The 9,591-nt window shown below is 42.7% G+C and overlaps 1 pseudogene; it reads left to right on the forward strand.

Annotated features, from left to right (window-relative positions):
* The first annotated feature begins 6,999 nt into the window (after positions 1–6,999).
* LOC123805188 lies at positions 7,000–7,900 on the forward strand (annotated as a pseudogene).
* The last annotated feature ends 1,691 nt before the right edge of the window (positions 7,901–9,591 follow it).

Consider the following 9,591-nt stretch of genomic DNA (forward strand, 5'->3'; position numbering starts at 1 on the left):
TTGGAGTCTTTTGGGAAACTTTGTCTTTGCTTTTAAGAGATAGGCTTTTATCCTGGTTTTAAACCAAAAGCATGTGGCTTGGATTGCTGTTCACAACTTTCTCATGACCATGAGGTAAATAACAGCTTGAATTAGCAGTTGATCTCTGGATAACAAACTAAATTAATGGAATAAATCTGATCTTTGGTGAAATTTAAAAAAATATGATAAGATAAACAAAATGTTAATTTACCATCTTAACCATTTTTAAATGTACAGTTCAGAGACACTAAATACATTCATATTGTTGTACAACCATTATTACCATCTATCTCGAGAATATTTTTATCTTTCTCAACTAAAACTCTGTATCCATTAAACAGTAACTCCTCCATTCTCCTTCTTCCTTGTTCCTGGCAACCACCATTGAACTTTCTATCTCCATGAATTTAACTATTATAGAAACATTATATAAGAGTAGTCAATTTTTATCCTTTTGTGACTGGCTTATTTCACCTAGCAAAATATCTTCAAAGTTCATCTATTTTATAGCATGTGTAAAGATTTTCTTCCTTTGGCCCTGGCTGGTGTGGTTCAGTGGATTCAGTACCAGCCTGTGAACCAAAGGGTCACAAGTTTGATTCCCAGCCTGGGCACATGCCTGGGTTGCAGGCAAGGTCCCCAGTAGGGGGTGTGTGAAAGGCAACCACACACTGATGTTTCTCTCCCTCCCTTCCTCTCTCTCTAAAAATAAATAAAATCTTTTAAAAAATGTTCGTCCTTTGTAATGCTGAATAATATTTCATTGTATGTAGGTACTACTTTTTAAATTCATTCCTTTGTCTATGGAAACTTGGGCTGTTTCTACCTTTAGTTTACAGTGAATAATGTTGCTATGAAAATGGGTGCACGAATATCTCTTTGAGTCCCTGATACAGGTAGACCTGGAGAGATGGACTGTCCAGATCCCAGAGTGAGGGAGGGGCTTTAGAAGGAGGCTAACCAAGGCAGCATGGCAGCATTATGTTGCCCTGGTAACCAAGCCAGTGTGGCACATGTGGACAGATTTTCCCAGCCTTGCCTGAGATGTGGCAGGAGGAAGCCTTGGATGGAGTCTGTGTGAGTCTAGCAAGAGTGATTGACAGAAGGAACAGCCCTCCTACTCCCTGTTGGCCCCAGAGGGTACAGCCTAACATGTATTGTAAAGATCAACATGGTGGTTGGGAGAAAGGCTCTCCTGTCAGTTTATCTTTCCTGTCATCTGGGAAAAGGATGGTATTGGCTGGGGGAGCTAGACATTTCTGAAGTGAGTGGAAGTTTGTGCCAAGGGATTTAAATGCAGGGAAAGGAGAAACAGGCCCCTGTTCTTCTCAAGGACCCAGTGTCCCACTGGCACAGACATACTGGCCAGAGTGTTTGTGGGACCAGCAGGAGCTGTGCAACAGAGCCCCTGAACTGCTGGCTGCAGCTGTTGGCAGCAGCCCTGGGCTCCTGGTGCAGGAAGTGGTGGTTGTGTTGTGGTGGTGCCAGCCATTTGTGCAGACTCCAGGAAGAAGCTTTAGGTCCAACAGTGGCAGGGAAAGAGGCTGAGCTGCTTGGATAATCATGCTGTAGCCATCTGCATTTCCTAAAAGACAGTATTTTTAAATGGGAGGAGGAACTCTGGGTACATCCTTGGACTGGTGTGGTAGAGTGGCAAGAGTTTTCCTCTGGGTATTCTGGAGGGGATGGGCTTTGAGGCAGAAGCCTGCCATTCTTCCAAATTGTGCAATTTTTGAATGAAAACTCTTTGCTTTTTTTTTTAACCAAATCTCTTTCTTCAGAATTTGCCTAGGGGCAGTAGGAAGCCATACCCCAATTTATATTTGGTAACATCCCTGCTTTAAATTGTTTTGAGTATATAACCAGAAGTGGAATTGCATCATCATGTGGTAATTCTCTGCCTAATTTTTAAAGGAATCACCATACTGTTTTTCTTAGCAGCCATTCTATTTTACATTCTCACCAGCAAAGTATGAGGGATTCATTTTCTCCACATCCTATCAACACTGGTTATTTTTGGGGTGGGGGTTGCTGTTTTTCCTTTTTTTAATTATTTTTTTCTCTTTAATAACAGTCATCCTAATGTATATGAAGTTGAATCTCACCGTGTTTTTTATTCACATTTCCCTAATGACTAGTGATATTATTTTTTCATGTGTCTATTGGCCACTTGTATATCTTCTTTAGATAAATTTCTATTCAAGACTTTAGCCTCTTTTAAAATCAGGTTGGTTTTTTATTGAGTTGTACCTGATGACACTTTTAAACTGTTGAATCAACAAACCCTGAAGTCTGGTCTGACTTAAACAATACAGTAGTGTATTAGTTTCACATTCCTGCTGTTTTAAATTACCACAAACTTAGAGGCTTAAAACAACACAAATTATCTTCCAGTTCTGGAAGTCAGATGTCTGAAATGGGTCTTGGAAAACTAAAATCAAGGTGTTGGCAGAATTTCATTCCTTTTAGAAGTTCTAGTGGGAATTTTATTCCTAGCCCTTTTTAACTTCTAGATGTTCTCACATTTCTTGTCCCATGACCCCATACAACTCCGACCTTTACCTCTATTTTTACATCTCCTTCTGTGACTCTGACCCTTCTGACTCCCTATCATAAGGACCCTCGTAGCTCACTCAGATTCTCCAGGATAATCTTCCCACCTCACGTGTCATTAAGCACAACTCAACAATAAAAAAAATCACCTGATTTAGAAAGGGACAAAGGTGTTCTGCTATTTGGAGTCGGCAGCATCTTATTTGATGTACCAGGTAAATCAACAATAAAATAGCCAATCTCAGACTTGCAGTGAATTCTAACTATATAACTACCATGTTAGGGGAGGTTGATAATTGGCAGTCATTGAATGATAGAGGGCTGACTAGAAAAAGGTGTATATTATGGTTAAAGAAAAACTAGAATTGCATTCAAATGTTTGATGAATGATTAAAAATGTTTAATTTGATTATTGGTATTTATAATGTCTTCCATGGTGTAATAATTCTGTGGTGCTGACCTGCAGATAGGTGAGGTATGCATAGGAGTTGATTGTTGCCCCAGAGGCTTGCTTATAAACTCAGAGTCTTTTGAAAACTCTATCTTGTCTCCCTAAGGGACTTTTTTCTTCCCTGTTATTTGTTGTTAAATCACTAGGCTTAGCTAAGTGCCCAAACAACAGATCTTTCTCATCAGGTCCCAGAAGAAAAAGGCCTAGTCCACTTCTTACAGAATGGATCTGTGAGGGGGACCGAGATACAGGGTTTCCCTGTCACAGAAATCCTCTCTGTAGATTTTTTGCCCACTGCCAGGCTTTCCATTGCAGAGTTTGGTAAAAAGGAATTATTTATTCAGAAGTTATACAGATTTAGAGTAAAGGAAGAATATTGCTGTTAAAAATCCCCAAGTTCCTTAGAACAGCCACAAATACATACAGTCCTTCCTTCCCCCATTTGCCCAGTCAGGCCAGTAAGGGGTACCATAGCTCAGGAAAAAATAGAAATCTGTAACTCGACTTGACAGACTCCTGGTTCTTCCCAGTAATCCATGCTTGACTGGCAGGCCTCCTGCAGTTCCCAGCATCATCAGCTATGTTGCCACCACAATTTCCAGTTCTTAATCCAAAACCATGTGGCACATTTTTATGGTCTACTAGCGAGAGTCCCTTCACCCCTTTCTTTCATGCGTTGTCTTTCCCACATTCTTCCAAACCACTGAGAGAGCACTGTACTGTCGCCACATCTTGCTTTCCTGCTTCTGGAGCCATGTGGTTAAGGGAACCCTCAAAACCACATGGTTAGAACCTGCATGGATGCTGTGACTGGGTTTAAATCCCAGTGCAAATTTGGAACCCCATTTCCAACTCCTCCCACAATCAACTACACCTACCAGCACTCCTGCATTTTTCTGGCCTTTCTGGCCTGCCATGGTAAGTCTGGGCAGATGTGACCCCATGAGGTAGAGTGAAGCATCTACAAGCTCTTATGCAAACTGTAGAGGGGAGCTGCCTCCCAGTTACATCATGGGTCAGTTATACATACCTCCCTCACTAGACTTGTTGATATGCAAAATAACCATTTTTGCATATCAGGTACAAAGCTGGCCAGCTGTTCGTATGCAAAATAACTCTAGATGGCCTTCCTCCAGGTGTCCCATCTCCCAGTCCAGACTTGTGGGGGTGGGGATATCCTATATTCTTTTATTTCCTGGACACTCTGAGTTCTAGACCCCATTTCAAATCCTTCATTTGGGGTCCCCTGGCTGCACCCTGTTACACACTCACCTTGAACCCAAAGTTACCCAATCACTAATGAAGTATACAATATAATAGATCCCTAAGCCTGTGTCTTGATTCCATCTTGGATGGGCAGCAGTTCTTGCCTTAAAACAAAACAAAACAAAATCCTGACAGCCTTTTCCCTTTCTCTCCTGATGTCTGGAGTTCATGTCAAAACTGGGTTTTCCATCTTTACTCTCAGATGAGAGTACAGGGAATTACAGTCCAGTGTGGAAAAGATTGTTAAACACCCTACAGATTACTTTGAAGGGAGAAGAGCACTTTCTGGAAAACATATAAACAATTCCTGTGCCTAGAAGTAAAGCTGTTTCCTAGAATAAAATTGTCTGTTGATCAGGTATCTCTCTCCCCAAGATAAGCTCCAAACAACCAAAGATACAGTCCTTTTTCTTTCTAGGCTAACTAATGACATAAGTTGTGGATTCTTCATGCACTTGGCCTCTCCCCAGTATCCCCATGCTGCTGGATTTTTGGACTTTTTATAGCAGGTCAGCAGGCCTACTGAAGCTAAAATATTGTCCTTGATACCTGTCACTCAGTTTCTAAGTCTCATAAGAAATTGGGTATTTTTGAAGAAAAAAAAAAACAAAACACAGGTCTCCAATAAACTTTAGGGCTCAAGATGAGAACTAACCTATGCGAAGAGATCTGCCCCATCTCATGTCCTTCACAGCTTAACTTCTGATGCAGAACTTAACTTTCAGTTTATGCTTTGGTTGAAGACAAACTTGGGTTCAAGTCTTATCTCACTCCCAGTACTAGCTTGAGGCTAACCATTTCAATTCTTGATCTTCTTACCTATGAGACGTGGACAATAGTATTTACCTTACAGGGTTGTTGTGAGCAGTAAATGACATCACACATGTACAAATGATCAATAAATGATAAGGGGATTGGAAAATGTTTGTTGTAGCTACTTATGGGCCAGGTTCTTGCCCTGTGATTCTCCAGATTTAGCTGAATAAATCATAATTCCTGACTAAAGTCTTACAATAAACTCTTGATAGACAGTTCTGGTACTACAGTTTAAATTCTACAACCAGAGAGCACATATCTTGCTCTATGGTATTTTACCATCTCATTTGTTTCAGTTCTGTTCATTATGACCTAAGATAAATTATTTTAGGGAGCAAGCAACTTTTCTGCAGCAAAGCCAGCATTAAGTCTAACAGGTATAAGGCTACTCTTTGATATAGAGAATCACTAATTCTACTATCCAATTTGGTCAAAAAGATATATTCCATTCCAATTATGTTGTCTCTTACCCCAGTGATCCTGAGGGCCAACTCAATCTGACTGACTTTAGAGGTGGCTACTTCCTTTCTCACTGCTCCATGTGTTATGTTGTATCACCTTCTTCTCATGGGAACATTAAGACTCAAGGAGAATATGAATCTGTCCCTGCTTGTGTTACAGGGTGCAGCCAAGAGGGGGGGCCCCAAATAGGCATTTGAAATGGGGTCCAGAACTTAAGGTGTCCAGGAGATTTTAAGATGTCTCCACCCACCCCCCCCCCATGGTGTGGGTTGGGAGAAGGGACAAATGGAGCAGGGCCATTGAGAACTGTTTTGCATAGCAACAGCCTTGCAGCTACCCTCTGGCATGGTCATTTAACATATCTATAGCCTTTGGCTGGTTGCATGGATATGTTAAATAGCTGTGATCATCTCTGAGCCAGGGGAATGGAAGTAACTTCCCCACCAAGACGTGACTGGGGGCAGATCCCCCAAGCTACAGCACCTGCGTGGGAGCTCCGAGAAGATTGGCTCCAGGACATGGGGCCACGCCTGCCCAGACTCAAGATGGCAGCCCAGTGAAGCTGGAAGGATACGAGTTCCGGCATGTGAAGCCGAGTGTGGGAGGAGTTGGAAATGGGGCTGCAGAGGAAGATTGGCCACGGGGATAAAAAACCCAGACTTGGAGGCCATTAGGGGAGAGAACCATGCTGCCCTGAGAAGGAGAGCCATGCGCAGCCCTGAGAGGGAGAACCGTGGTGCTTTACGAAGGAGAACCATGCTGCCTTGAGAAGGAGAGCCATGCGCAGCCCTGAGAAAGAGAGAACCATGCGGCTTTGGCAGAGTGGGGACTCTCCCCTTCCCGCAGCCCTGAGAGGGAGAACCACAAGGCCTGGACAGAGCGGGGACCCCCACAGCTTTAGAAGGGGAACCACCACCTGGTTTTAGCAGAGATCCCAGCGATTCAGCTGAGGGTGCCGGGAACCCAGGGAGGTCTCCCAGTCGAGATGGAGTACTAACTGGGAAGAACCAGAGGACTGCCTAAGCCATGGACTTCTATTTCCTTTCCTGAGATACAGTACTCTGGACTGGGCAAAGGGGGAAGGAAGGAAGGACTGTGCCTGTTTGTGGGTGTTTTAAGGGACTTTAAGATTTTTGATGAAGACATTAGGTCACTACTTGAAGTCTGTATAGCATTAAATAAACATTTCCTTTCCTTTTCACGAATCTCTGGCATTGAGAGACGTCTTTCCTCTGGCGGCAGACATAACAGACCCGGGGCCTTCTTTCAATAATAGTATATTGTCCCAGCCCCCCCCCCCCCGCCCTTGCTTGTTCTGTAACACTTGAACTACAGACTACAGAAAGTAAGGTTAGCTTTTCCCCCTACCAGAGCTCTGCTGGGCCTGTAGGTCTGTGGCAAGCTGTGGATGTGGGTCTTTCCTCTGCAGGATGGGGTTTGTAAAAGTTGTCAAAAATAAGCCCTACTTCAAGAGATACCAAGTGAAATTTAGAAGATGATGAGAGAGTAAAACTGATTACTATGCCCGGAAACACTTGGTAATCCAGGATAAAAATAAGTACAAGACACCCAAACAGAGGATGATAGTTTGTGTAACCAACAGAGACACCGTTTGTCAATTGCTTATGCCTGTATAGAAGGAGATATAATAGTTTGTTCAGCTTATGTTAATGAACTCCCAAAGTATGATATGAAGGTAGGTCTGACAAATTACACTGCAGCATATTGTGCTGGCATGCAGGCTTCTCAACAGGTTTGGCATGGACAGGATTTGTGAAGGCCAAGTGCAGGTGACTGGAGATGAATACAATGTGGAAAGCCCTAGTGGTCAACCTGGTGCCTTCACCTGCTATTTGAATGCAGGGCTTGCCAGAACTACTATTGGAAATAAAGTTGTGGGGGCCCTGAAGGGAACTGTGGATGGAGGCTTTTCTATTCCTCACAGTACCAAATGATTCCCTGGTTGTGATTCAGAAAGCAAGCAATTCAATGTGGAAGTGCCTGGGAAGCGCATGGGAAGCGCATGGGAAGCACATCATGGGTCAGAATGTGGCAGATTATATACACTACGTAATGGAAGAAGACAAAAATGCTTACAAGAAACAATTCTCTCAGTACATAAAGAACAATATAATTCCAGACATGATGTAGGATATATATAAGAAGGTTCATGCTGCTATACAAGAGAATCCAGTCTACAAGAAGAAGCCTAAGGAAGAAGTTAAAAAGAAGTGGAATCATCCCAAAAAGTCTCTTGCCAAGAAGAAAGATCAGGTAGCTCAGAAAAAAGCAAGCTTCCTCAGAACTCAGGAATGGGCTGCTGAGAGCTAGTAAACCAAACCACAATTTTCTATGAAGATTTTTCAGATAAAGATAATAACCTTATTGAACAAGCAAAAAATAAAAAGGTTAAGGTCTGTTCCATTTCACTTCCAGGGTAGTACATTAATATGTTTCCTAATTCAAAAATTTACATAAGGCCATGGAAATGATCAACACAACCTCTGACAGTACAAGCGATTTAAAATCAAAATCAGATCTCAGCACCTGTGCCTTTATGGCATTACCTCTCAACCTGATAGAAAGAAATACTTATACATACATGTGACTCAGGTACCACATCTATGTATATGTGAAAAGAGTAGCAAAGAGAGAAACCCATAAAACACTCTTATTTTTGATATTGTTTAGGCTGTTTGTAACAAAGACCCAAATTTACAATATCTTCAATGAGTCGAAGGTTGTTTTGCTTTCACATTACAGTCCAGGCTGCAATGGCTTCTTGGCAACTCTGCTGTATAAGGTTTCCAGGGCTCCAGGCTCCTTCTATCCTGTGACTCAGCCAATACTAGGGTATTTTCCTTGTCCATAGGGCACACAATTGCTCTCCACAATGTTAAACAACCAAATGGCAGGATGAAGGAAGTAGAAGAAGGAGATGCTCTCTTCCTTTAAGAGTTTGAAGAGGAAGTTTTTCATGTCTTTTCTAGCTGCATCCTATTGGCAATAGCTTAATCACATGACTACAACTAGCTGAAAGTAAGCATGGGGAATGTACTTTTAAGTTTGGTGACCACGTACCCAAATAATAAGACTTTTACTTTGGAAGAAGGACAGAATAGACATATTGGAACACTGAACTGTCTTTAAAATAGTTCATGTACTTGAGTTTTTAAAAGTATTAACCTGCTTGCCTTCTGACCATAAATACACCTAGATAGCCTTTATAGCCACTGAGGCAGGTTTGTCCAAATGAGACCTTTCCAGTTGTGAAATCCTTGAAATCTTTTTACACTGTTTCATTAGTAGCTACTGTTCTAAGACCCCAACTAACCCCCTTGACTGGTCCATCCCCTCTTGCCCTGCACTCAACTTCCAGTGACCTCACAACTAAAGGGTGAAGGATGGCTCAATAAGGGGCTTGGGAACCCTGCTCCAGGGCTAAGCTACTGTTCATTCTAATTAGTTTTGGTAGGCCAATACAGGTGGTAACCTCTTTTGGCTTTCACATCTACATGAAGTTAACTCAAGATTTTTAAGTCCCTGATCATGTTACGGGGTGCAGCCAAGAGGGGGCACCCCAAATGGGCATTTGAAATGGGGTCCAGAACTTAAGGTGTCCAGGAGATTTTAAGATGTCTCCACCCCCCACCCCCAAGGTGTGGGTTGGGGGAAGGGACAAATGGAGCAAGGCCATTGAGAGCTGTTTTGCATAGCAACAGCCTTGCAGCTAAGCTCTGGCGTGGTCATTTAACGTATCTATAGCCTTTGGCTGGTCGCTTAGATATGTTAAATAGCTGTGATCATCTCTGAGCCAGGGGAATGGAAGTAACTTCCCCACCAAGACATGACTGGGGGCAGATCCCCCAAGCTACAGAGCCTGCATGGGAGCTCGGAGAAGATTGGCTCCAGGACATGGGCCACACCTGCCCAGACTCATGATGGCAGCCCAGTAAAGCTGGAAGGATATGAATTCTGGCAAGTGAAGCTGAGTGTGGGAGGAGTCAGAAATGAGGCTGCAG

This window comes from Phyllostomus hastatus, unplaced genomic scaffold (genome assembly GCF_019186645.2).
Source record: "Phyllostomus hastatus isolate PE091 unplaced genomic scaffold, TTU_PhHast_1.1 phas_scaffold_28, whole genome shotgun sequence".
Taxonomy (NCBI): domain Eukaryota; kingdom Metazoa; phylum Chordata; class Mammalia; order Chiroptera; family Phyllostomidae; genus Phyllostomus; species Phyllostomus hastatus.